General features: G+C 37.3%; 1 pseudogene; it reads left to right on the forward strand.

Moving 5' to 3' along the window:
• The first annotated feature begins 882 nt into the window (after positions 1 to 882).
• On the forward strand, positions 883 to 21,264 carry LOC149228541 (putative RNA-dependent RNA polymerase SHL2 pseudogene; annotated as a pseudogene).
• The last annotated feature ends 4,923 nt before the right edge of the window (positions 21,265 to 26,187 follow it).

The raw sequence follows: 26,187 nt of genomic DNA on the forward strand, positions 1-26,187 counted from the left end.
AATATGACCACGACCTTTAGAACTTTGGTGCGCACAAGAATTTCAGCACCAAGCCCTGTCATATGCATCATTGTATGACCCTTATCTAATTCGTTGGGGGTCGGTCAATGGGACGGGCGGTTATCCCCAACCCCTTGGTACGTGCCCCCATATGACCACAAAATTCAAAAAGTGGGGGTTAATGGACACTTTAACTGTTTGACAATATTGCTCATCAGGTGGGATTGTAGGCCAAGTTTATGTGCCGGTTCTGGATTTGGGACACTCAAGCTAGGTTTGGGCCGAATTGGAGGATGAATAGCTGTGAAAATTGGGAAAAAACTTGGAAGAAGCATAACTTTCTTATTTTTTGGCCAAATGAGGTGTAGAAAGAGCCTCGATGGGGGTTTTTGACAGTTCTGGATCCATTGGAGACATCAGTTTTGAATTTTGAACATTGTAAAACCATGTAAACACAAATTTGATAACTTAATGAAAGAGGCCCTGCATTGGAAGTTGGAGTAGGAGATGTAGTCCAGGAGAGAGGTGAAATCCTTTATCATGTTTGTCGTTATGTGTTTCTGATAGGGTATTTCGTCTCTATTTTGGTTGTTAACTAAGTTCAAAAATAATAATAATAATTTTTTATTTATTTATTTATTTATCTTGATCCATTACCCAAAATACATAAAATTTCACTTATAATCTATATATCACCTTCAAGTTTTCAATTACAGATCATTTTGGTATCAAAGCTCAAGGTTTTGTGAAGGTTTGATTTTGTTTGCAAGTGTTTTTCTGATGCTTACAAGGTTGAAGCTTAAAAGTGAAGAAGGAGAACTTGTGGAGCCAAGATCTCAAATTGTTTTAAGCAGAAAAAACATGCTTGAAGCTTCAATAGTCATGGCACGTGAAGAAGGTCTTGAAGGGATGTCTGAAGATGAAATAACTTTCAAAAAAGTTTTCTTCGAGATGTCTGAAATGGTAAAGGTTCTTTATGAAGAGAGGAATTAAAGGTTATATGGAGAGAGCTAAAAACCTTCAAAAGAATATGGAGGAGGAGATAAGCCTCCAAAAGAGAATGGAGGTAATAGTGACAAACCACCACCTTCACCTCCATCCTCATCCTCATATTCTCCTACTTCTTCAACCCTTTCACAAACACCTCCAAATTCTCCAAAAATACATGGTAAAACTACTTTGTTAAAGCTTGACATTAAGTTTGAATTTCCTATGTATGGTGGAGAGGTAAATTTTGAGAAATTAGATAATTGGATTCATCATATTGAAGTGTATTGCAGGATACAAAGAATCAAGGATGATAAGATCAAAATTCAGCCTGCTTCTCTTATATTGGAAGGTGCAACACTTATTTGGTGGGAAGCCAAAACTCAAGATAAAAAATAAACATGGTAAGGTTTTATCCTCTTGGAATGATTTTGTTGTTGCAATAAGAAGGAAAATTTATCCATTATCATACATGCAAAAGGATCTAATGGATTGGAAAAACTTTAGGCAAGATAAGGGACAAGATGTGCAAAGCTATACTCAAGAATTTAGGAAAAGAGCTTTGATTTTGGGTATAGATTTGTCTTCTCAAGAAACTTTACTCAAATACATTGGAGGATTACATAGTTACTTGAGACACACCATTCTCATGTTTAACACTACAAAACTAGATGAAGTTTGTGTACAAGCAACTCATTTAGAAGCAAGAGGGAAAAAAGTTTCTAAAGAAACTAGTGAGAAGTCATTCAAGTTTGGAGAAAAAGGAAAAGGGAAGTTTAAAGGAAAGGATAAAAAGAATGATTCAGTCAAGAAAGAAGGAGAAAAACTCACATGTAAACTTTTTCTAAAGAAGGCCATGATGCAGACCATTGTTGGAAAATTTATCCTAATATTAGACCCAAAAATTTTAATAACAAGGAGAAAGAAAAGATTGTTGCAACTACACAACAAGATCTAGGATCTGATTCCAGAGATGAAACAAAAATCATAGCCATGGGATTACAAGGTAAGGATTCAATTGCAAGTACTAGTTCTTCTAGCAAACCCATTGAAACTCAAAATGAAAAATAAAGAATGGAGCTTTTCCACATTAGAGTCATTTCAAAACATACCAAGATAGATACATTATTTGATAGTGGATCACAAGAAAACCTTATTTCTGAAGACATTGTTAAGAAATTGAATTTGGAAACCACTCCACATCCTAAACCTTATCCTTTAGGTTGGATATGTGACAATGCAAAATTGCATGTGACAAAAATATGTAAATTGAGATTTTCCATCACTGCAAATTTTATAGATGAGGTAGAGCTTGATGTCATTCCACTTGACATTTGTGGTATTGTTTTGGGAAGCCCATATCTATATGATAGGAGAGCCATCTTTCATCGCCATGAGAACAAATATCACTTGTTTAAATATGGGGTTGAGTACATTGTTAGAGCACATAGCAAGAAGTTGAATTTATCACTTGTGAATGTTGGACAAATGAAAAGGCTTGTTAATGCTAGTAATAACTTTGTACTCTTGATGATTAAAAAAAAGATAATGTTGAAAATGAAGCCTTCCAAGGATGTGATGCAAAGTTAAAATCTGATTTGTATGATGTTATTAACACCTATGATGAGATGTTTCAGAAACCCAAAGGATTTCCTCCTAAAAGATGAATCCAACATGAGATCCAATTGCAGAAAGACTGTCCTCTTCCAAACATTGGCATGTAGAGGATGCCAGCCATGAAGAATGAAGAAATCAAAAGAGAAATCCAAGAATTTCTTAACAAAGGGATCATTAGACCACGCACATCACCATGCAGGTCACCAATTGTTTTAGTACCAAAGAAAGATGGTACATGGCGCATGTGTGTAGATTTTAGAGCCTTGAACAAGATTACGGTAAATAATTGTTACCCTCTTCCTTGAATTGATGATTTACTTGATTAGTTGAAATATGTTGTGTATTTCACTAAGTTGGACTTGAGAACTAGTTATCATCAGATTAGGATTGTTGAAGGAGACACATGGAAGACAACTTTCAAAACAAAGCAAGGTTTGTTTGAATGGTTGGTTATTCCATTTGGGCTTTGTAATGCTTCTGCAACATTCATGAGAGTTATGAATGATGTCTTAAGGATTTTTCTTAATGATTTTTTAATTGACTACTTAGATGACATATTGATATTTAGTAAAACCCATGAAGAACATTCTAGGCATGTTAGGCAAGTCTTAGATGTATTGAAGAAAGAAAAATTGTTTTTAAATATGTCAAAATGTGAGTTTGGAAAGACCTCATTAGTGTATTTGGGACATATTGTTGGAGGGGGTGAATTGAAGATAGAGCCCTCAAAGGTCAAATTAATTGTAGACTGGCCCAAGCCCAATAATGTAACTAAGGTTAGAATCTTTTTGGTAGCAGCCCAATATTGGAGAAAGTTCATTTCTAACTTTTCTTCAATTGCATCTCCATTACATGCCTTGACAAGCATAAAGTGGGTATTTCAGTGGGGAGGCAAGCAGCAGAAAGCCTTCGATGCATTGAAGGAGAGAATCAGCACAACTCCAATTCTTGCACTTCCTGATTTAAGACAACCATTTGATATCCAAATAGATGCAAGTGACTGTGCCATGGGAGCAGTCTTGATGCAACATGGTAATCCCCTATGTTATCATTTTGAAACTTTTAATGGTGCAATAATTAACTATCATACATATGACTAGGAACTCTTTCCATTGGTATAAAGTGTGAAAAAGTGGAAACACTATTTGATGGGAAAGGAAACTATTATTCACGTTGATCAGCAACCATTGCAATACTTGCAATCACAAACTAAGCTACATCAAGTGATGCACTTCAGATGGATGGGTTTCTTGTAGCAATTCCACTTGGTGATAAGGTATAAGAAAGGTATCTATAAGAAGGTTGTTGACATGATTTCTATACCAATTGTTAGTGCTTTAGTTATTCTTAAGAATAATTCTATCATGCATGAGAGCTATGTTGAATAGTATGCTTTAGATGATGACTTTAAAGATGTATATGAAACTTTGTGTCAAGGAAACAAAGTAGAGGAATTGATTACCATGTGCATCATAAAATTTTGTATCATCTTGGAAAGATATGCATTCCACAGGGTGAAAGAGTCAACATCATAAGGGAAGCGCATACTTCTCTTATTGCTAACCATTTTGGTGTAGGCAAGATGGTGAAACAATTACAAAGGTATCGTTATTGACCTAGAATGAATGAAAGTGTGTCATGATATGTAAGAGGATGTTCTTTATGTGATACAAGTAAGCCTAACAATAGAAATTTAGGATTGTATACTCCACTTCCAATGCCTTCCCGTCCTTGGGAAAGTGTTTCTATGGACTTTGTAGGAGGACTGTCTATGTCTAAAAAAGTCTTGATTATCTTTATGTTGTGCTAGATTGTTTCGGCAAGATGTCTATTTTGATGCCTTGTAAGAAGTTGGTTATAGTTGAACAGACTACAAAAATGTTCTTTCAACATGTATGGGTACATTTTGGGTTTCCCAAATCCATTATTTCTTATCAAGATTCTCGATTTGTCAGGAAATTTTGGTCAAAATTATGGGAACTCATGGACACCAAGTTGAGAAAGAGCACAACATTACATCCATAAAACGATGGTCAGACAGAAGTGGTGAACAAAACGCTAGTACGTCTTCTTCATGGTTATTGCAGCAAACATCCCAAGCTTTGGGATGAACACTTACACTACATTCACCATGCTTATAACCAGGCAAAGCGTTCATCGACTCAAATATTTCCATTTGAGGCATGCTTTGGTTACTTACCAAAATATCCTTCAGATTTTATCTTTGGGAAAGATTTTTCTATTGATGGTCATAGTGACATTGATAAGGCCAAGTGATTCATTGAACAAGTTCAATTGGTGCATCAGATGGTTCAAGAACAACTGGAAAAGAGCCAAGCCAAGTACAAGACAAGGCATGATAAGCATTGTGTTGACCATAGTTTTCAAATTGGAGATGAAGTTTGGATTTACATTAGCAAGGGGAGGCTTAAAGGAGAAGGTAAAAAAAACTAAAACCAATAGGGTATGGACCTTTTAAGATTCTAGAAAAGATTGGTAAAAATTCCTTTCGTTTGGATTTGCTTCCTTATATGCAAATGTATGCAATTGTTAATGTTGAGAATTTGAGATTATATGATCCTCCTTTGATTGATGATCAAGGAGAGCATGTTCAAATTCCTTCAATAGAATATTTCTCTCTAGAATTTCTTGAAGAATTGCAACAAGATACCATCCTTGACAAAAGAACAAGAACTTCAAAATGAGGTAATGTGGAGTACCTTCGTGTTGGTCTCAAAGGCACAAATCCAATCAAAGCTAAATAGTATTTTTGAGGTCCAAAAGCTTCCAATGGGGAGGAGTGACCCAATGGATTAATTTAGTGCTCAATATATCTTAAAAATTGTACCATTGGATAGATCTCAGTGAATTGAACCCATGGCAACTTGAATCGTTAAAAACCGATATCATATGCTCCTAATATTGTGTTTTGATCGAATTCTCAAAGAGGTAAAAATTTGAAGAATTGACAAGGTGATTGTACATTTTGGCCCAGTGGCACATTGCCACTTGGCCTCTCCAAATTGGTCCAAAAATGGTTAATTTTGATTGGCTCATATTTTTTATTTTTAAATTGGTGGGTACAATTTTTTTATAAATATTTGGAGCTGACTGTGTTTTGGAAGGACCAATGGTGGGAGGCCAAATGGACCAATGGGAGGTTGCCACATGGCCTCCAGGTGGCAGTTAAATTTTGTATGGGGGCTAAAACACCCCACAATATTTGAACAATAGACCTTCCACTGAGTAGTAATACCAACTACCATCGCACCATCACACATGTTACTTAACAACCTAAGGTCACGGGTTTCATTTAAATTTGGTGCATTTTATGTTTGGTGGTTGGGGCCATGGCTAAGCCCCAACCCTAATCCCCGTGCCCACATAACCATGGGGCATGACTAAGGGATAGGTCTTAGCCCCAGCCCTATGGCCACACCCCTGTCAACGGAGGACACCATGTAACTGTTGCGAGAGATTTGGAGGGGGCCAGCCCCAGGGCACATGCACCCTAATATGACCACGACCTTCATAAATTTGGCATGTGTGGGAATTTCTGCACCAAGCCTAGTCATATGCGCCATTATATGACCCGTATCTAATTCGTTGGGGGTCGGTCGATGGGGTGGGTGAACCCTTGGGCACGTGCCCGCATACGACCACAAAATTTGTAAAGTAGGGGTGAATGGAACATTTAACTATATCAAAATTTCACCCATTGGGCGGGATTGTAGGCCAGGTTAGTGTGTTGATTCTGAGTTTGGGGCACTCAGGGCAGGTGTGGGCCAAATTAGAGAATGGTTAGTTGTGAAAAATGGGAAACAATTTGGAAGAAGCATAACTTTCTTAGTTTTTGGCCAAATGATGTGCAGAAAGAGCCCAGATGGAGGTTTTTTACAGTTTTAGATCCATTGGAGACATCATTTTTGCATTTTGATCATTGTAAATGCTTGTAAACACAAATTTGAGCACTTAATGAAAGATGCCTTGCATTAGAAGTTGGACTAGGAGATGTAGCCCAGGAGAGGGGTGAACTCCTTTATCATGTTTGTTGTTATGTGTTTCTGATATGGCATTTTATCTCTGTTTTGGCTATTAACTAAGTTTAAAAATCAATTTTTTATGTGTTTTGTAACTTGATCCATTACCCAAAATACATAAAATTTCACTTGAAATTTGTATATCACCTTCAAGTTTTCATAATTACAAATCACTCAGGAATGTCTTTTCTTTGTTGAAGATCACATCATAACTGTTAGCCCCTGAGGTGTAGTGCCAAGTAGATCCAAAACACTCTCTAAGTCTTTTAAAATCATTTAAAAGATCGAAATAATCGCAAGAGAAAAACCTTCAGACAGGCGGAAAAACACTATCGGGAGGCAAAAACCCAAGGAAGCAGTAAAAAAATAGAGTAGCGGAGGCTTGAGGAATGAATACATAGGAGACATCGGATCTGGCCGATCAACGGTCCAGATCTAGTCGGCGGATCAAAATCGGCAGTGGTAACCGGTGGATATCAGCACAAATGGTATGAAACTTGCGATGGCGATCAATGACGCAACGTGGACCATCGATCAAGCGTGTAGATCGACGACCCACATCGCATCGCAGGATCGCTATCGGAGAACACAACAGAGTGCTCACCATTGGCCCGGCGCATAAGCGATATGCGGTTGCGATCAACCACATTAGTGGATCGAAATTGGGGAAACATTATGGCACAAGGTTTTTATATATTTATATCTGCAATCTGATGAACCAGACTCGACAGCTATATAGGCATTATTGCATGGATTTTGAGATCCGCAGGAAAGTCATTTTTAATGCATTTTCACAGTTTGAACGTATTTATAAAATACAAAGGGGAACCTTGGAGCAAGACCTAAGAAACTTGCGATAAGCGATAAGACTCGGACCCAAAAGGGTTCGTGAAGGGAAATATATAAAATTTGAAGTCCATCATGACCCATTTTTAATGTATTTCTAGTGTTTCCAACATATTTCAAAATACAAAGGGAAGACTGGGAACTGTCCATTTGCAACAGGCGACTGTGATTGGGAACGGACCCGATAGAGGAACAGATGGTGTTTAAGGACTTTTGAGGTCTGAAATAAATAGAGCTTGGCGGGATTTTACATTGTTGTAGCATTTTTCTATATTAAATGGAAAACAATCATTGTTAGTATTTGAAAGTATTTCAAAGGCCCGAAGACCCATTCCATCACAGAACAGAGAGCAGGAGATAGAGACCGGGAGATAGAAGGTCGAAAGGGGAAAGACAACAGCACAACACAGCTAAACCAACAAATGATCATGGAGCATCATTGGCACGAGTGAACTCCCTGACAGGGTAGCAAGATTACTAGAATTTGGTTAATATGTTGTTAGAGAAAGAGACCTCTGAGCCCATTCGTGTCTAGTCATGGCATCGAGTCGTTAAAGACAGAAGGGATAGATTAAGACCTCTTGAGCCTCAGAAGGCTTGAGAGCATTGTGAAAGGCCTATAAATATTTGAAAGTTCAAAGTAACAAGGGCTCAACTTTGGGGATTGTGGATACTCTGCAAGGATAATTTTAGGGGCGAATGTTCGCCCTTTGGCGAAATTAAGGGGTTTTAAATTTTTAGTGGGCGAATATTTTGTATCATAGTACATTTTTACAAATCACCTCAAATAGCCCACCTTATTTTAAGGGAGAGGGTAAAAAAGGTAAATTTAGCCCTTGAAATTAGAACTTACAACCTTCCATTCGCCCATTTTCAAGAATAGGTTTTATTTAAGTGAATCCATTCGCCCATTTTCAAGAATAGGTTTTATTTAAGTGAATCCTATGGGCCAAATACCATATTTATAAAAGAGGTATGGTAAATTAATAAAAATATAAATAAATGAGAGGTATGGTAAATAAATATAACATTTTTTATATTTACTCCATAAGTCACCTTATATACATGTAAGGGTGTAAACAAATAAAAATATAAGTAAAGTGGAGGTATGGTAAATAAATAAAACGTCCTTTTATAGTTACTCAAAAGGTATGGTAAATAAATAAAAATATAAATAAACTAGACGTATCGTAAATAAATAAAACCTCTTTTTATATTTAGTCCATAACCCTCGTTCTATTTATGAAGGCTCAAGAAAGAGGTTTTATTTAAGTGAATCCTATGGGCCAAATACCATATTTGTAAAAGAGGTATGGTAAATTAATAAAAATATAAATAAACCAGAGGTATGGTAAACAAACAAAACATTTTTTTATATTTACTCCATAAGTCACCTTATATTTACGAACACTCAAAAAAAAGGTTATATTTAGGTGAAGCCTATGGCCAAAATACTATGGGACAAATACCATGGACTAGATTGTTATTAATACCATGCAAAAAATCATTATTAACCCTAATATTAGAATTAATAAAAATAAAATGGCACATGGTATTGACCCATGGTATTCACCAAAATGGCACATGGTATTGACCCATGGTATTCACCTGGAATGTAGCCTATTTAAATGGGGGAATTAAACCAGCATGTAGCCTATGCTAAGATTCACTATGACTTTACAAAGTTTTATTATTTAGTGAAAGACTCGCCAAGATCTTACAAGATTTTATAATTGAGTAAAATATTCGCCATGCCTGGTGAGAGATTCGCCAAAAAATTATATATACATATTATATTATTGATAAAATCACCTTCCATTTTTCCTATATATCATGGAGATTCGCCCATTTATTATATTTATAAATTTAGGGGGGGTTCTTAAAATTTTCCCTGATACTCTGCTACTCTAGCTTGTCATCTTCATTCTAGCAATATAAGCTTCTTTTGTTGTTACATGTTCAATTTCCATTTTTCTTCTGTTCTAAGCTTGCACTTGAATAGGTTATTCATGTTTTCTTTTGTGTCTAATGCCAAATAAATGTCATCTTATCTCTGCATTGATAAATTAGATTTGCAAGCTTCATTTACTTCCTGTAGCTAGCCATTCATATGTGTTTATGTATGCATCTGCTGTACGGTCAGTATTCTCCATCTATCCACTGAATCTATAAACTATTGAGCATTAGTGGTCTAAAGCCTTGTAAAGTTGAGGGTGTTCATGCATGTCTTGAGTGAAAATGGAGTTGAAATAGTCATCTGACTTGATCCAAACCATCATCCATTCCAATAGTTTAGAGAAAAATATTGAAGATTTATATGTTACCAGGCATCTCCAAGCTACAACCTAGGAGAGCTTCCTGGAGTGATAACATAATTGGCGCTGTTGCCGGGGATAGGAGACTAAAGCTCAGCTTCCCTGGGAGTCGACACAGATCCAGCTTTGATGATAGACAAAGGCTGGGCACTTTCTCGGTTGTAATCATCTATCTAGAAACTCTACTATAGCAACTCTACTGGAGGACGAACCTCTTGGCGACTCCACTTCATAGTTCTGGCTCAGTTTGTGGGGCATACTCCGAGAAATCCTCAGAAGCCACAAGTTGACTCAGTACCTGACCGTGAAAAAATCATCAAAGAAAGAAAGGTATTGCAGAAAGGAGCATCAGGTTCAGGTAAATCTAAACAATATTCTATATCTCTTCAAGAAAATTCTGTCATAAAACAAATACATGTCGAGAGTATAGCATATAATACTAGCAGTGAAGAAAAAATCTCAGAGATTCATAAAGCTCCTTATTCTTTAGGTTCTCCTTTTGTTGCAAGCCCAAAGGAAACCTCTCCTCCTATCCATCATACTCCTTTAGTCTTATCAGTCACTCCTCAACCCTCTGTCATTCAGACTTCCAGTACCCTTAGAGCTACCACAACTATGGTAGGTCCACAACCTACCAAAATGGAAAGAATCATAGCTACTAGGTATGGACCTCTAGTATTACCCACTCCTTTGAATGCCATGCCTATTGGAGAATATCATAAGTATAGGCCTAAGTTCACTAGGACTGAAGGTGTTATAGTTGAGGAACATCTTGAATCATTCTATAGCTATGTTGATAACCTGGACATTAGTGAAGATGATGTGTGGATGAGAGTCTTTGTCCAAAACCTAGATGGAGAGGCTAGAAAATGGTTCAGAGAACTGACCCCAAGATCTATAGAAGATATTGAGGCTTTAGATGATGCATTCCTAAAGAATTGGGGGGATAAGAAGGATCTACTCTACTACCACACCGAGTTTGGGAACTTAAAGAGGCAAAATGGTGAGTTGTTGTTTAATTTCAATAAGAGATTTAACCACATGTACAGCAGGATACCAGCTGAAGTAAAACCCACCACTACCTCTGCTAAACTCACCTATGCCAATGCCTTTGATTTTGACTTCTATCTACTGTTGAGGGAGAGGTGATGTGCTACTTTGGCTGATATGCAGGATGTAGCCTTGGAAGTAGAATCAAACATCATGGTCGTAGAGAAGCTCAAGGGAAATGTCTATAGAAGGAGATAGAAGGGTGAGTCTTCATCATCTTTAGATCCAAAGATAGATAAAATGACCAAGATGATAGAGTCATTAGCCTCTAAAATCTCCAAATTAAAGGTTGAGCAGCACCCTGGGAAAGGAAGAGTTCCTAATACCTTTGCTCCTAGAAATCCAAATCCATATAGAAGAGCTAATGCGCAGTTGTAGATTTTGCAAAGAGGCAAAGATGCCAATGAAGACCAAAGGGTGAAGACCCCTTTCCTGGAAGAAGAGAATTTTGAAGAAGATGATGAGATCCATTGTCTGGAAGACAAAGGCAGTGCCTCCTTTTTACCTCAGCTGCCTATGAAAATTCGTTATTCAATGACCAAATCAACCAAGAATGGGATGGTGAAGTTGTTCTGCAAACTGAAGGTTAGCACAGATATAATCTGAGGTCGAAGATGAATAATGCCAAGGAAACTCCTATTCAAATAGTTGTTGTCCCTGAAGTACAACAAGCTAATAAGCAGAAGCGACTGGCAGTTGATGCCATCACCCTCAAAGCTCCAACTCACGAGGTAAGAGGCCTTGACAAGTCTCCTTCTCCTTTTAGTTTTCAATTAGAAATTCAGAAGCTAAGAATACCTATACCTCTGATTGAACTAGTGGAGAATGAGTCCTTCAAGAGATCTATCCTCGAGGCCCTTGAGCCTAAAGCCATCCAAGCCTCCACTGACTATTTAAATCTACAAAATGACAAACCAGCTGTTGTTCTCAACCCAATGATTGAAAATTATGAGGACAACTCCCCATCATTCTATGTCTCTCTGACTATTCATGACAAAACCATTCAAAACTACCTTCTAGACACTGGAGCCAGCCATAATCTAATGCCCAAGGCTGTCATGGATGAGTTGGGTCTTGACATTACCAAGCCTTATCATGACTTGTTTTCTTTTGACTCTAGAAAAGTGAAATGTCTGGGATTAATCAAGGACCTAGCCATCACTTTGTCTCAGTTGCCCATGAAGAGCATGATGATGGATATTGTGGTAGCAGATGTACCCCCCAAGTTTTGCATGTTGCTTTCTAGAGGTTTGATCAAGAGATTAGGTGGAACATTACAAAATGATCTGTCCTACGCCACTGTCCTAGTTTTTGGAGGCGAAAGCAGGAGATTATACAAAGAAGCTCAGTTGGCTTATATCATCATTGATGAAAGGAATCCCACTAATCATCCCATCTATGTTGTCAACACTGATTTTGGAGCGTGTATTCTTTATATTGAAGAATCTTAGTTGGCCTCCATGCATCTTAAGAAACCAGTTTGCCAGATCACAGAGGAAGAAGGCCCACAAATTTGGGACATGTTCTTTGATGGAGCTTGCTCTAAGGAAGCTACAGGGGCGGGTGTAGTCCTTGTGTCCCCCACACAGGAATGCATTCATTTATCTTTCAAATTAACTTTTCATGTCACGAATAACATAGAAGAGTACGAAGCCTTGATGTTGGGCTTAAATGCTTCTAAAGAAATGGGCATCAAAGGTCTGAAAGTGTTTGGAGACGCAAACCTGATCATTCAACAAGTCAACAAAATGTTCCAAGAAAAGCATCCAAGGCTGAAAGCATACAAAGATGAGGTATGGAAGCTTAAGGAATCTTTTAATATTTTCAGCATTTCTTACATCCCAAGAATGAAAAACCAACTTGCTGATTCCCTTGCTGTGTCTACTAGCGTGTTTATTCCTCCTTTGCCTCCTAAATTGACTTATGAAGTTTAGGTGAAATATAGACCATCTGTGCCTGACAATGTCAAATATTGGAAATTTTTTGAAGACAATGATGAAATTAATAGATTTTTACAATTCGAGGAATTTTCTGAAATGCACATCGACCAAGAAAACGAAACCATGGAAGAATGCAACCAGTCCAAGCTAAAGGATGAGATTGGCTGGGAAAGAATTGTCCAGCTGCCTAGTAACCATATACCCAAAGGACCGGTGCCTCTAGAGAAGCTGTTTGATCATAACGATGTACCTTATAAACCTGCCAAAAAAGAAAATGAGTCTATTGTTCATAAACATAATATAGGGAGTCCAACCCATCCGAAGTACATAAATCTGTCCACTCAATTGTCTTCTACCCAGAGTTCCGAGTATGGCACCCTGATGAAGCAATTTGCTGATATTTTTGCTTGGGAATGCAGTGATCTTAAAACCTATGACACAAACATCATTCAACATAAGATTCCATTGGAAAAGAACACCATCCCTTTTAAGCAGAAACTAAGACCTATCAGCCCTCTCTCATTACCTTTGATTGAGAAAGAAATAAAGAAGTTGTTGGATGCCAAGATCATAGTTCCCCTAAGGTATTCAAAGTGGATAGCTAACCTTGTGGTAGTAAGAAAGAAGAATGGAGAAATCAGGCTTTGTGTTGACTTCAGAAATCTGAACAAATGCTCTAAAAAAGACAACTACCCCCTGCCTAAGACGGAATACTTGCTGCAAAAAGTTTCAGGGGCTAGAGTCATGTCTTTCCTAGATGGATTTTCAAGTTACAATCAGATTGTTGTACATCTAGAAGATCAGGAAAAGACCGCCTTCACTACTCCTTGGGGCACTTTCATGTACTCCAAGATGCCTTTTGTACTGATGAATGTTGGGGCTACTTTTCAGAGGGCCATGGACATAGCCTTTGTGGGAGAGAAGGACAAGTTTGTCCTTATTTACGTTGATGAAATAACAGTCTTTTCCAGCACTCACAAGGACCATTTGCAACATTTGAAGAAGGTGTTTCTTAAGTGCCAACAGTTTGGAATTTCTATGAACCCAAAGAAGTCACAGTTTGCTCTAGAAGAAGGCAAACTTCTGGGACATATTGTTTTTGCTGAAGGTGTGAAGATTGATCTAGCAAGAGTTCAAGCAATTCAAACATTGTCCATCCCAAGGTCAAAAAGGGACATTCAATCCTTCCTGGGTAAGATTAACTTTTTAAGGAGGTTCATTCCAAACTTTGCCGAGCTAGTAAAGCACATCACTTCCATGCTGAAGAAAGGATCATAAATAAAATGGACAGATGCTACAAGAAACTCTTTTGAAGCCATCAAAAAAGCTATCATGGAAGCTCCCACTCTAATCCAGATTACACCAGTGAGTTTTATATCTTCTCTTTTGCCTCTTATGATACACTTGTCGCAGTTCTGTTGCAGAAAAATGATGGAGGCATAGAGCACCCCGTGGCCTTTTTCAGCAAAACTATGAGGGATGCTGAACTAAGGTATGACATTATTGAAAAAAAAGCTTATGCTCTCATAAAATCTCTAAAGGCATTCAAAATTTATATTCTACATTCCAAAGTGGTTGCATATGTACCTTCAGCCTCAGTAAAAGATGTCTTAACTCAACCAGATATTGATGGAAAGAGAGCTAAATAGATTGCAAAATTCATAGATTTTAACATAGAGGTGAAGCCCACTAAGCTTGTCAAAGACCAGGGCTTGGCTAAACTTATGGCTAAGGAAAATTGCAGTTTGTTAGACATCAATTGCATGGGTACAAATTCAGGTGATCAATAGACAAAGGAAGCAGCAGAAGAGAAAGAGAAAAATAAGTCTCTAGTTGAAAATCTAGCCAACTGTGAATGGTATTCCAGCATAGCTCTTTTTTTTGCAGAAGCTAGAAGTTCCTCCAGGGCTTAGCTTGAGTCAAGCCCAGGCCATTAAGCTCATATCAGCCAAATTCTGCATTAATAAAAACCTGCTTTATTAGAAAGACCCATCAAGAATCCTCTTGAGATGTCTAGATAAAGGACAATCTATGGAAGTCATACACCAGTTCCATTCTAGCATCTGTGGAGGGCATCATTATTGGAAAACCACAACCCACAAAATCCTGAGAGCTGGGTATTATTGGCCTACTCTGTTCTCTGATGTGTTTTCTTTTGTGAAATCTTGTGACAAATGTCAGAGGTTTGTAGGAAGACAACAGCTGAAATCTCTGCCCTTGAAGCCAGTACACATCAATGGTCCCTTCTAGCAGTGGGGCTTGGACTTCATAGGTGAGATTAATCCACATTCCAGTGGCCAGCACAAATAGATCTTGTTAGCCACTGATTATTTCACCAAATGGATTGAGGCTATACCCACTAAGAATGCTAATCATCAAGTTGTCATCAAGTTCTTGAATGAGAATATTTTCACTAGATTTGGTTTCCCAACCAAACTAGTCACTGATAATGCAACAACTTTCAAGGCAAAAGAATTGGTGGATATGTGCAAATCCATGGGCATTCAATTGGTGCATTCTACCTCATATTATCCTCAAGGAAATGGCCTGGCAGAATCATCTAACAAGAGTCTTGTAAGGATAATCAAAAAAATTGTTGGAGGACAACAAAAAGAGCTGGGATTCCAAGTTGAAGTTTGCACTGTGGGCTGACAGAGTTACCAACAAGAATTCCATAGTAAATTCTCCATTTAAGCTATTTTATGGCGCTAATGTTGTTTTTCCTATCCAGCTGATTCTCCCTGTGGCCATATTATTTTAAGAAGAGCAGGATGAAATGAATAACCTGGTTGAATTACAACAGATCATAGAGCAACTAGTTGAGAAGTCAAAAGTTCATCAGAAGAAAATCAAAGAAACCTTTGATAAGAAGGCAAAAGTGGACAATTTCCAAGTTGGTGACTAGGTTCTCAAATGGGATGCATTGAAGGAAAAGAAAGGTAATCATGGTAAGTTTAACTCCTTATGGACAGGTCCGTTTTTCATCGCTCAAATTCAGTAGAACAATACCTTTATTCTGCGCAGTCTGGAAGGAGAAGATGTTTTTGGTGGCCCAGTCAATGGGCGGTTCTTGAAACTTTATTTCATTTAAGGCTTTAAAGCCTTGATATTGTAAATATGTTTTTCAGTTTTTATTTTCTATGCAAAATAAACTCCATGCCCAATGGAACACTAGAAGATAGATTTGATTTTGGTTTTACAGGAAAGGCATCGGTTTGTGATTCTTGAAACCTCATAGGGAGGTTTTCATCCCCAGAAGAAGCCAGTGTTAGCCCCTGAGGTGCAGTGCCATGTAGATCCAAAACACTCTCTGAGTCTTTGAAAATCATTTAAAAGATTGAAATAATCGCAAGAGAAAAACCTTCAAACAGGCGGAAAAACACTATCGGGAGTCAAAATCCCAAGGAAGAAGTAAAAAAACAGAGCAGCAGAGGCTTGAGGAATGAATGCACAGTAGCCGTCAGATCTGGCCGATCAATGGTCCAGATTTAGTCGGCGGATCGCAATCGACGGTGGCAACCAACGGATATCATCGCAGACCATATGAAACTTGCGATGGTGATCGGTGATGCAACGTGGACCATCGATCAAGCGCGCAAATCGACGACCCACATTGCATCACAAGATCGCTATCGGAGAACACAACTGAGCGCTCACCATTGGCCCAGGGCATGAGAAATATGCAATTGTGATCAATCGCATCAGTAGATCGCAATCGGGGAAACATTATGGTGCGGGGTGTTTGTATATTTATATATATGATCCGATGAACCAGACCCGACGACTATATAGGCATTATTACATGGATTTTGAGATCCGCAGGAAAGTCATTTTTAATGCATTTTCGTAGTTTGAACGCATTTCTAAAATAAAAAGGGGAACCTTGGAGCAGGACCTAAGCAACTTGCGATATGCGATAAGACCCGAACCCGAAAGGGTTTGTGAAGGGAAATATATAAAATTTGAAGTCCATCATGAGCCATTTTTAATGTATTTCCAGTGTTTCCAACGTATTTCAAAATACAAAGGGAAGACTGGGAACTGGCCATTTGCGATAGGCGACTGCGATTGGGAACAAACCCGATAGAGGAACATACAGTGTTTAAGGACTTTTGAAGTATGAAATAAACGGGGCTTGGCAAGATTTTACAGTGTAGCAGCGTTTTTTTGTATTAAACGGAAAACAGTCATCGTTAGTATTTGAAAGGATTTCAAAGGCCCAAAGACCCATTCCATAACGGAACAGAGGCCAGGAGACAGAGACCAGGAGACAGAAGGCTGGAAGGGGAAAGACAATAGTGCAACACAGCCAAACCAACAAATGATCATGGAGCATCGTTGGCACAAAAGAGCTCCTTGATAGTGCAACAAGATTACCAGAATTTGGCTAATATTTTGTTAGAGAAAGAGACCTCTGAGCCCATGCGTGTTTATTCATGGAATCGAGTCATTAAAGACAAAAGGGATAGATTAAGACCTCTCGAGCCTATAAATATTTGAAAGTTCAGAGTAACAAGGCTTCAACTTTTAGGGACTGTGGATACTCTACTACTCTAGCTTCTCATCTTCATTCTAGAAATATAAGCTTCTTTTGTTGTTACATGTTCAATTTCCATTTTTCTTCTATTCTAAGCTTGCACTTGAATAGGTTATTCATGTTTTCTTCTGTGTCTAATGCCAGATAACTGTCATCTTATCTTTGCATTGACAAATTAGATTTGCAAGCTTCATTTACTCCCTATAGCTGGCCATTCATATGTGTTTATGTATGTGTCTTCTGGTACAGTCAGTATTCTCCATCTATCCACTGAATCTATGAACTATTGAGAATTAGTGGTCTAGAGCCTTGTAAAGTTGAGGGTGTTCATGCATGTCTTAAGTGAAAACAGAGTTGAAATAGTCATCTGGCTTGATTCAGACCATCATCCATTCCAATAGTTCAGAGAACAATATTGAAGATTTATATGTTACCATGCATCTCCAAGCTACAACCTAGGAGAGCTTCCTGGAGTGATAACAATAACCATGGTCTTCCAAAACTGCAACAGAGACAAGATTCTTCTTTAGACCCTAAACAAACATCACATCCTTGATTCTGAGAGGGATCCTGACTCCCTATAAAAGGTGATTGTACCATTCTTGGTAGTGTTGTACCTTCCATCATCTCCCATCTCAATGTGCATTTGGAGATCTTTCTCCTCCAATTCAATAAAAAAGTCTCTATTCCCCATCATATGGAACTAGGCACCACTCTCCAAGTACCACATGCTTCCCATCACTGTGTTGGCCATGCATGCAATGGGAGTGAAATCAAGCTTGAATTGTGAAGCCAAGGCTTCACCTGTTTCTCCTCCTGAGGCCTTCTTTCTTATCTTCTTGTGTGGACACTTTGTGGCATAGTTTTTGAATTCGTGACAGTGAGAGCACTTGATTCTGGACAAGTCTTTCTTCTTTCCCCCTTGACTAGATTCTGCATTAGATTGGGATTTCTTCCCTTTCCCCTTCTTTTCCTTTCCATCCAAGGAACAATTCTCCTCATCCTCACCCTTGGATGAAGTCTCATCTTTGGTATTCTTCCTTATTTCCTCTTGTACTAGGTCAGACCATATGCGCTCCCAACTTGGTATTTTCTCCCTACCATTTACTAAACCTTAATAGCTATTCTAGCTCTTGGGAAGGCCCAAAAGGGCTAGAGATACCAAGTATTCTTTAGGGACATTAACATCGACCCAACAAGTTCATCATGACATTGTGTAAACTTGCTCAAATATTTTGGAATTGTGTAATTCTTTTGCATCTTGATACTTTGAATCTTGTCCTTGAGTGCCAACTTCCTGTAGTTCCTATTGTTCTCAAACAATTCAGTCAGTGCTTTCCACATCACGAGCGGAGTCTCTTTTTAGTGGTTATTCGAGACAATATGATATCATACTCCCTATAATATGATTCTCCTTGACTTTGACACATATTTCTTCCACTCAAAAATATTATGAGCATCAAATGATTCGGGTTTTGCAACATTTTTCTTGATTTATTCTAGCAGCCAGTTTTCATGCAATACTTCCTCCAAGCATTCCTTCCATGCAACAAATTTTGAGGTGCCTTTCAACGAATACTCTAGCCTTAGTCCATTGAAATCCATCTTCTCAATCTTGAAGAAAACCTACAACATTGATCTTAAAATTTGAATCTCCTGCAATGGAAACTTTGAAATATATGCTCTATAGTGATTCAAGCTCCGATGACATGTAGAAATTAATGTGTAGATTCAAAATTGCGCATGAAATTTACTAAATCACAAGACTTGAAGCTACTCTACTGATCCGTGGAATTTAATTCACCATCTAGAACACAAATCATAGACATGCAAAAGGAAACATCACACATGCACAGATATGTATCAAGGGGAAAGCAACTGCTCAAAATCCCTTACTATATATATTGCATTAATCAAATAATAGAGATAAAATACATATGCTTGCTCAAGCTTGAGCACACCCTGCAAGTGTATATTCTATCCATTTGCTTGACTGAATCTCTCCGGCCGACACTTATCCAATTTTCAAGCCCTCCAAACTCCTATTTCTTTACATTGTTCCACTTGGAAATTGTCCCTATTATTTAAGAATTTCCCACTATTGAATTGCATAATTCCTCTAGGTCCTTCCTCTGACTTCATGCACCACTTGTACACATGGGAATATGATCCAAATGATAGTAAACTACCTTGGAATCTCCATCTTAACTGGGTAACTCAAATTATCTGCATGCAACAATTATTTTGGGTTGATTAATTAGTTAATTGGTTGATCATAGAGTGTGGTTGAAGTTCCACTTCCACAACTTGACCTCCACTAGTTCTTCTGACAATTAGAACTAGTTTAACTGACAATAACTCAATTTAACTGAAATAGATTGCTAACAAATTAACACTCAATCATACTAAACTGAACTCAAGCTTCCCCAACTCAAATTATCTGATTTATCTAAGTGAGAAGTGCCATGTCACCTTAGTAAAATACCTCCAAGATTTCTATTGAAATAGAAATTTGAATTTTCTCTAGTTTGACCAAGGCAAAGTCAAACTGAGATTTTCTTGTTGTATTTTCAATAGTTTCTTCTAGTTCTAGTACATATAGGACAATTATTTTTAAGTGAGTGAAGCAAATACTCCATAAAGGTTTTCAATTATGTTGACGTTACTACTTGTTTATAGTATTCTCTTCGAAACAATCGAGAGATTGTTCTGCATGGTTCTTTCCTAGTGAGGAGGATATTATAGTCCAATAAATTAAGAAGTGGATGGAGAAATTCCCTAAATACAATGTTTCCAAGCATGCCACAATCATGGTTCAATCATTTTCTTCCACCTATTTCATAGTGGAAGTTCCACCAAAACATGTTGAGGACCTTCTAGATATTAAATGGAATGGTTTCAACTTCTTTGATGGCATAGGAAAAATTACACCGGTTCTTGCCAGGGAATTTGCTAAAATTTTGTAGTTGAATTTCAATCCTCCCTCATCCTTTGAGATCAAGTATGGTAGATACAAAGGTTTGGTTGCAACTTGGACAATAGAACAACAATGTAAATTTAATCTCTCATTGAGACAAAATATGAATAAAGTTGAATTTGAAGATACAATGTTTGAAATAATTAGTTGGACACATTTCCTTGCTATTGCTTTATTATCATCCTTGTTGGTGCCTAACAATGATTTTTGAAATTTACAATATTCAATCATTGAAAAGCTCAGTCAAATGCTTGAAAATGTTGAAGTGGAATTTGACATAATGACAACATCATGCATAGGAGATTTTCAAAACATTGTTGCAATAATGCTTAGTGTTGGTTTTACATCATAGATTGAAGCTCATTTAAAAGAAATGGTTTCTTGTATAAGAGGTGTAATTAGAAGAGCTTTTGACAAAATGTAGAATTTTTGTTCACCAAGGTAGGTGGTTAATGGATTCCCTAGATGAAATAGGGGAGTTGGAATATGGGAACTGTTTCATCAAAGTTTCAAGGCCACCCTTGGAGGGTTGTTTTCTCAAACATGGAATATCAAGCTATGGAGATAGTAAAACAATTTCAAAAATGTAAGAGGCAAGGTGATTATGGCCAAGAATCCTTGCCTACATCTAGGTGATGTTCATATTCTAGAAGTTGTAGATTCTCCTAGTTTGCAACATTTAGTCGATTGATTGGTTTTCCCACAGAATGGGCATAGGAAACATCCAAATGAAGCTTTTGTAAGTGATCTTGATGGATATATTAACCTTTTTTCTTGGGACTCTATCCGCATGCCTCCCAGTGGTGAGAGTTGGGAGCCAATGGACTATAATGCCAGTGAAGTGAAAGGATAAAAAGGGCCTATTAAAATTGAGGTATATAAATTTTATCTTCCTTGGCTTTGCTGGCATCGTTTAGTTAGACATTGCAATATATTAGGAGTTATGTTTATTTAGTCTTGTTATTACTAGTTTTAATTTGCGTTTGGAAACATTTGACTATCTATGGCTGCATAAATGGTTCAATCGGGGATTTCCATTATTTTATCCTGTCACTAAAAAATAAAGCATCCAGTTACCATATAAAACCAATTCATTCTTTTTCGGTTGAAAATTGAAGCATTAAGTTTTTAACGTTAAAATCATGGAAAACTTGTATAGTTTATATTGAACTAATTCTTGTTTGACAAGGATTCATTTGTGAATTTCCAATACTTTCTAATAAACTTTAATGTAGTCAACTCTCGTATTGTTGATGAGATTTCATAGTCAAAGTCAAAAATGTACATATGTCCACAAATGGGAAGTGGTTGTAAATACTGAATCTTGTGAATAAATTTTAGGACATTTTGTTTTACACATATCCTCATCCTACTTTACTTTTCTCCTTTTGTGTATACTCTTAGCTCCATTTTTTGATGTTGATGTTAAGATAGGGCCTTGTGCCTCTTAGGGCTTCTCACCATGTTTGTACCTTGCACTTGCTTTATTTAGTTGTTTATGCACATGTTCATGTTTTGTGTATTTTGTTAGATTTTCTTACATTATGTTGTTGGAGTAGCCTTGTGCAGTCTCACAAGTTCTTATTATTGAATGTGAGGTAAAAATACAAAAGGTAAAATATGTCTATAAAATTATCCATTTTTAATATAAATGCAGAAGTGTAAAAGAGTTGGTAGGAAACCTCTTCAACACGACATTATTCTCTTTTATTTTTCATTTTATGTGTTGCATTCGGCATGGTAATAGCGCAATACATAGTCTCAACCTCCAACACTTATTTTATCAGTCTGCCTCTGTCATATTGATGTATTAATCCAATCAAAGACCGCCTCTACGATTGAGTCCAATAATATACAATTCAAGTAAGAGTGCAATGAAGTTATAAAATTCTAAGGAAGTACATAATGTACAACATTGTGCATAGGCAACTTCAATTAATGAACTAATTAATTATCAAGACAGTAAACTTGTTGGCAGTAAATTTTTTTGTAATTTTATTTTTTATAAATAATTTTAATTTCTAATAATTATATTTCAGAGCATCTAAAATTTTTAAACTAATTAAAAAATAAAACAAAAATTAATGGTTTATTTTAAAATTCCATTTTTATAATAAAAAAATTAGTAAATTTTAAATATTATTTTTAAAGTTGTGCGAACTAGTTAAAATTCAAACACTAGTTTGACAAAATTATTACAATATACTCTCATAGACATGTATAATAACCTTTTATTGGTCCAAAATCACTCCCCTTACATAATTTGATTTCTGAAGAAATAAAGTTAAAATAAAAGAAAACATATAAAAATGCTAACCTAATAAAAAAATATCTCCTTTTAACAATAAAGCCTTTTTTCTAACAAAGGTTATAAATAAACAACGTAGAGGAGAGAGTTCTATGATAAATGTGAGGAACACTTTAATAAACATGAATGAATAAAGCATAATAAGAAAAGCTTTTGTTCATGATAATTAAGGAAAAATAGATGCAAAACCCTAAAATATGTTATATATAGTTTATGGTTTAGGATAGATTGACATAAAAGTTTGGTTTAGGGAATATTTAAAGTGTTTAAGGGTATTATGATAATGTGTATGGTATTTTATGTTTAGATATGAGGTGAAGTCAGAGTAAGTAAAAGGTACTTGTGAAGCAACAATAAGTTTATTAAGAGGAGTAAAAAGCAAATTTTATAATTGAGGTATAAAAATGATCGAGGATAATTAAACTAACAATGATAAGGCTTAAGAGATAAAATGGGGTTTATGGAAACAAGGAAAGTGAGCATTTGGTAAAATTGTGAAATATGAAAAAAAAAATTAGAAGAGGTATTTTGAGTCACATGAGGACACAACTATATCTAAATATATGATACCTTCCTCAATCCTCAAGGAAGTATCACTTGACCTCTACCCTAACTCTACTCATCATTACATTCATAAAACCCACCCCTAGCTCTTATCCCATGAACTAATGGTTTGATGATTAACTCAACTCCATCCACACAACATCTTTCTCATTTCCTTGGAGACATAGATACTCATTATTTTTCAGTGTACCTTATACTATGAGACAATATGACATTATCATTGCCCCTATAGGGACTCATAGGGATCCCTCTCTATTTTATTTTCCTACTAAGACTATATAATTTTAGCCCTCTTCATCAGAGAGATATTATGCCATAAATCTCAGATCTTGCACACCATGCCCCAACTTGGGATGACCAAACCAATCACCTCATACTAGGGTTACTAGTCCATCATATTGGAGAAACAAACGATGGATAATTGTTCTAGAGTGCACTAAATAATGCAATGGTGAGACCTTGATTTTCTCCTCATCTCCACCTATGGGAGGCCGATTGATAGTATCAAGTGTTTCAGAGGTACTAGTCTATATATCATGCCACATGTTGTCAAAGAACTAGAGAGATAATCTCCAAAAATATTTAGAGTAGAGAAATTCTCACCTATCAAACTACCTCCTTAACCCAGATTTGGGAAGAGCACTTGCAAAGCACTTGGCAGGTCCTACAAACCCTGCAGCAACACAACTGTGTGCCAACTTGGAGAAATGCACCTTTGGTATGAGTCATGTCCAATATATGGGTTACATCATAGATGATAAATTCATGCATGTGGATATGGATAAGATTCAATCCATTAGAGAGTGGCCAGCCCTGATCACTCTAACAGAGCTTCAAAGATTTTTGGCCTCGCAAATTTCTTTCGGAGGTTCGTGTTGGGATTCTCTCATATCACTTGGCCTTTAAGTCAGATTACCAAGGGCGGAGTGAAAGAAAAATTTTCCTGGTCTGAGTCCCAACAGAAGGTGTTCATTGAGCTTAAGTACCACCTCTACTTTGCACCTATACTCATATTACCAGACTTGCAGCAACCATTTGAAATTGAGACAGATGCCTCTGACTATGTTATTGGTGTAGTCCTCACCCAACACAGGCATCCAGTGGCCAATCATAGTGTGACACTTTCTGATACAATTCGTAAGTACCCCACCTATGATAAAGAGATGTATTCTATCGTGCAAGCTTGTCAGCAATGGAAACATTACATTCTAGGGAAGGAGATGGTCATCCACACCGATCACCAACCTCTTCAGTTTATACAGACACAAGGGAAGTTGTAGAATAATCACCATCATAAGTGGTCTACATATCTGCAACAATTCCACTTGAAAATTAAATACAAAAAGGGAAGCACCAATCATGTTGCAAATTTCCTTAGTCAGCCCCCTGTTGAAACACTAACTATTGTTCTCAACTATTGTGGCCATGAGACCTGTAGATGGCCGCAAATATAGAAAAATAATCCAAAGATTGCCACCAGATGCCAGATACCAGATGCTAGTGGATGGAAAGAAAGTTCTTGATTTCCACCTATAGGATGCATTATATTTCTACCTGGGCCACCTTTGTGTTCTTTCAAGCGAGCGTGCCAAGATGATTTGGGAGGCACACTACAATCAGGTCACAGGACACTTTCGTGTGGAGAAAATTGTGGTCGTACTACAGAAGTACTTTTATTAGCCAAAACTCTGATACGATGTTAGAAAATATATCAGGTCCTGCACTTCCTATGCCATCTCCAGGCCAACCATTAAGAAACAAGGCTTATGCACTTATCTTCCTACTCCCAGCCAACCCTAGGAATCCATTTCCATGGACTATCTGTCTGGCCTCCCTTCTACCAAGCATGGTAATGACTGTGTATTTGTGGTCATGGATAGATTTTCTAAGATGGTTATATTGGAAGCCTGCAAAAAGAGCATCACAACAGAGGACACTACCAAACTCTTATTCGAATGAGTGTGGGTACACTTTGGGATCCCGCAGACCATTATATCATATCGGGATAGCAAGTTCCTGAGCACATTTTGGTTGAGCCTCTGCACACAATTAAACACAAATCTCACCAAATCAATTGCATTCCATCCCCAAACTGATGTCTAGATAGAGGTCTTCAACAAGATGATAGTGCACATACTTTGCATATACAAATCTAAGAATACACGAACCTGGGATGAGAGCCTTCCCTATATGCAACACGACCATAACAAACCTCTCCATAGCTTGACTAGTCGCAATCCCTTTCAAGTGGGTCTAGGATTACAACCATTGTGTATGATTGATGCCATTATGCCTCATATGACTACATAGACAAAATCCACACATGTATAGTCTGATGTTGATAAAGCAACCAGGTTTATTAAATTCATCCAACACATCCTTTAGGTTCATGACATCTTGGAGAATTCCAATGTAAAGTATAAGAAACGACATGGTCAACGTAGAATGCCACACAAGTTTCAGGTGGGCGACATAATTTGGTTGCAATTGAAGAAAGAACGCATTATTAGAGCCCATCAGAAGCTCAAAACACTTTGCTATGGGCATTACACCATCACCAAGGCTATGGGAGAGAATTCTTTTGAGCTCAACATTCCCCCATTCCTTAGCATACACCCATTGTTCAACGTGAACTGTCTTCGGCCATACTTTCCACCATTACTGAACACATCAGACATTGTGGTGAGCACCAGTATTGCAGCAATAATGCTACAACTCCTGGGTTGCCTACTTTACTCTTATCAACCCGGTAGTTCGTAACAAACTCGGAAGCGTCGATGTTGTATGCACAAGTACTAGTTCTTACTGCAGGTTGTCACTTGGTCAGCCGGTGCAAGACCACTAGCATCTCAAGCCAACTTCTATGGATTCTAGAAGAAGCTCTATAGGTGATGAAAGGAAAGAAAGTTTACTCTACAAATGTTATTCTATTGCAGAAAGGGGAAAGACTGAGATGTAAAGTAAACCTAGTAAACCCTAATTAACCAATTAATCTTACTTTTGTAG

This window comes from Pinus tabuliformis, chromosome J (genome assembly GCF_031772625.1).
Source record: "Pinus tabuliformis cultivar Carrire ecotype Pingquan chromosome J, CPIR1, whole genome shotgun sequence".
NCBI lineage: Eukaryota > Viridiplantae > Streptophyta > Pinopsida > Pinales > Pinaceae > Pinus > Pinus tabuliformis.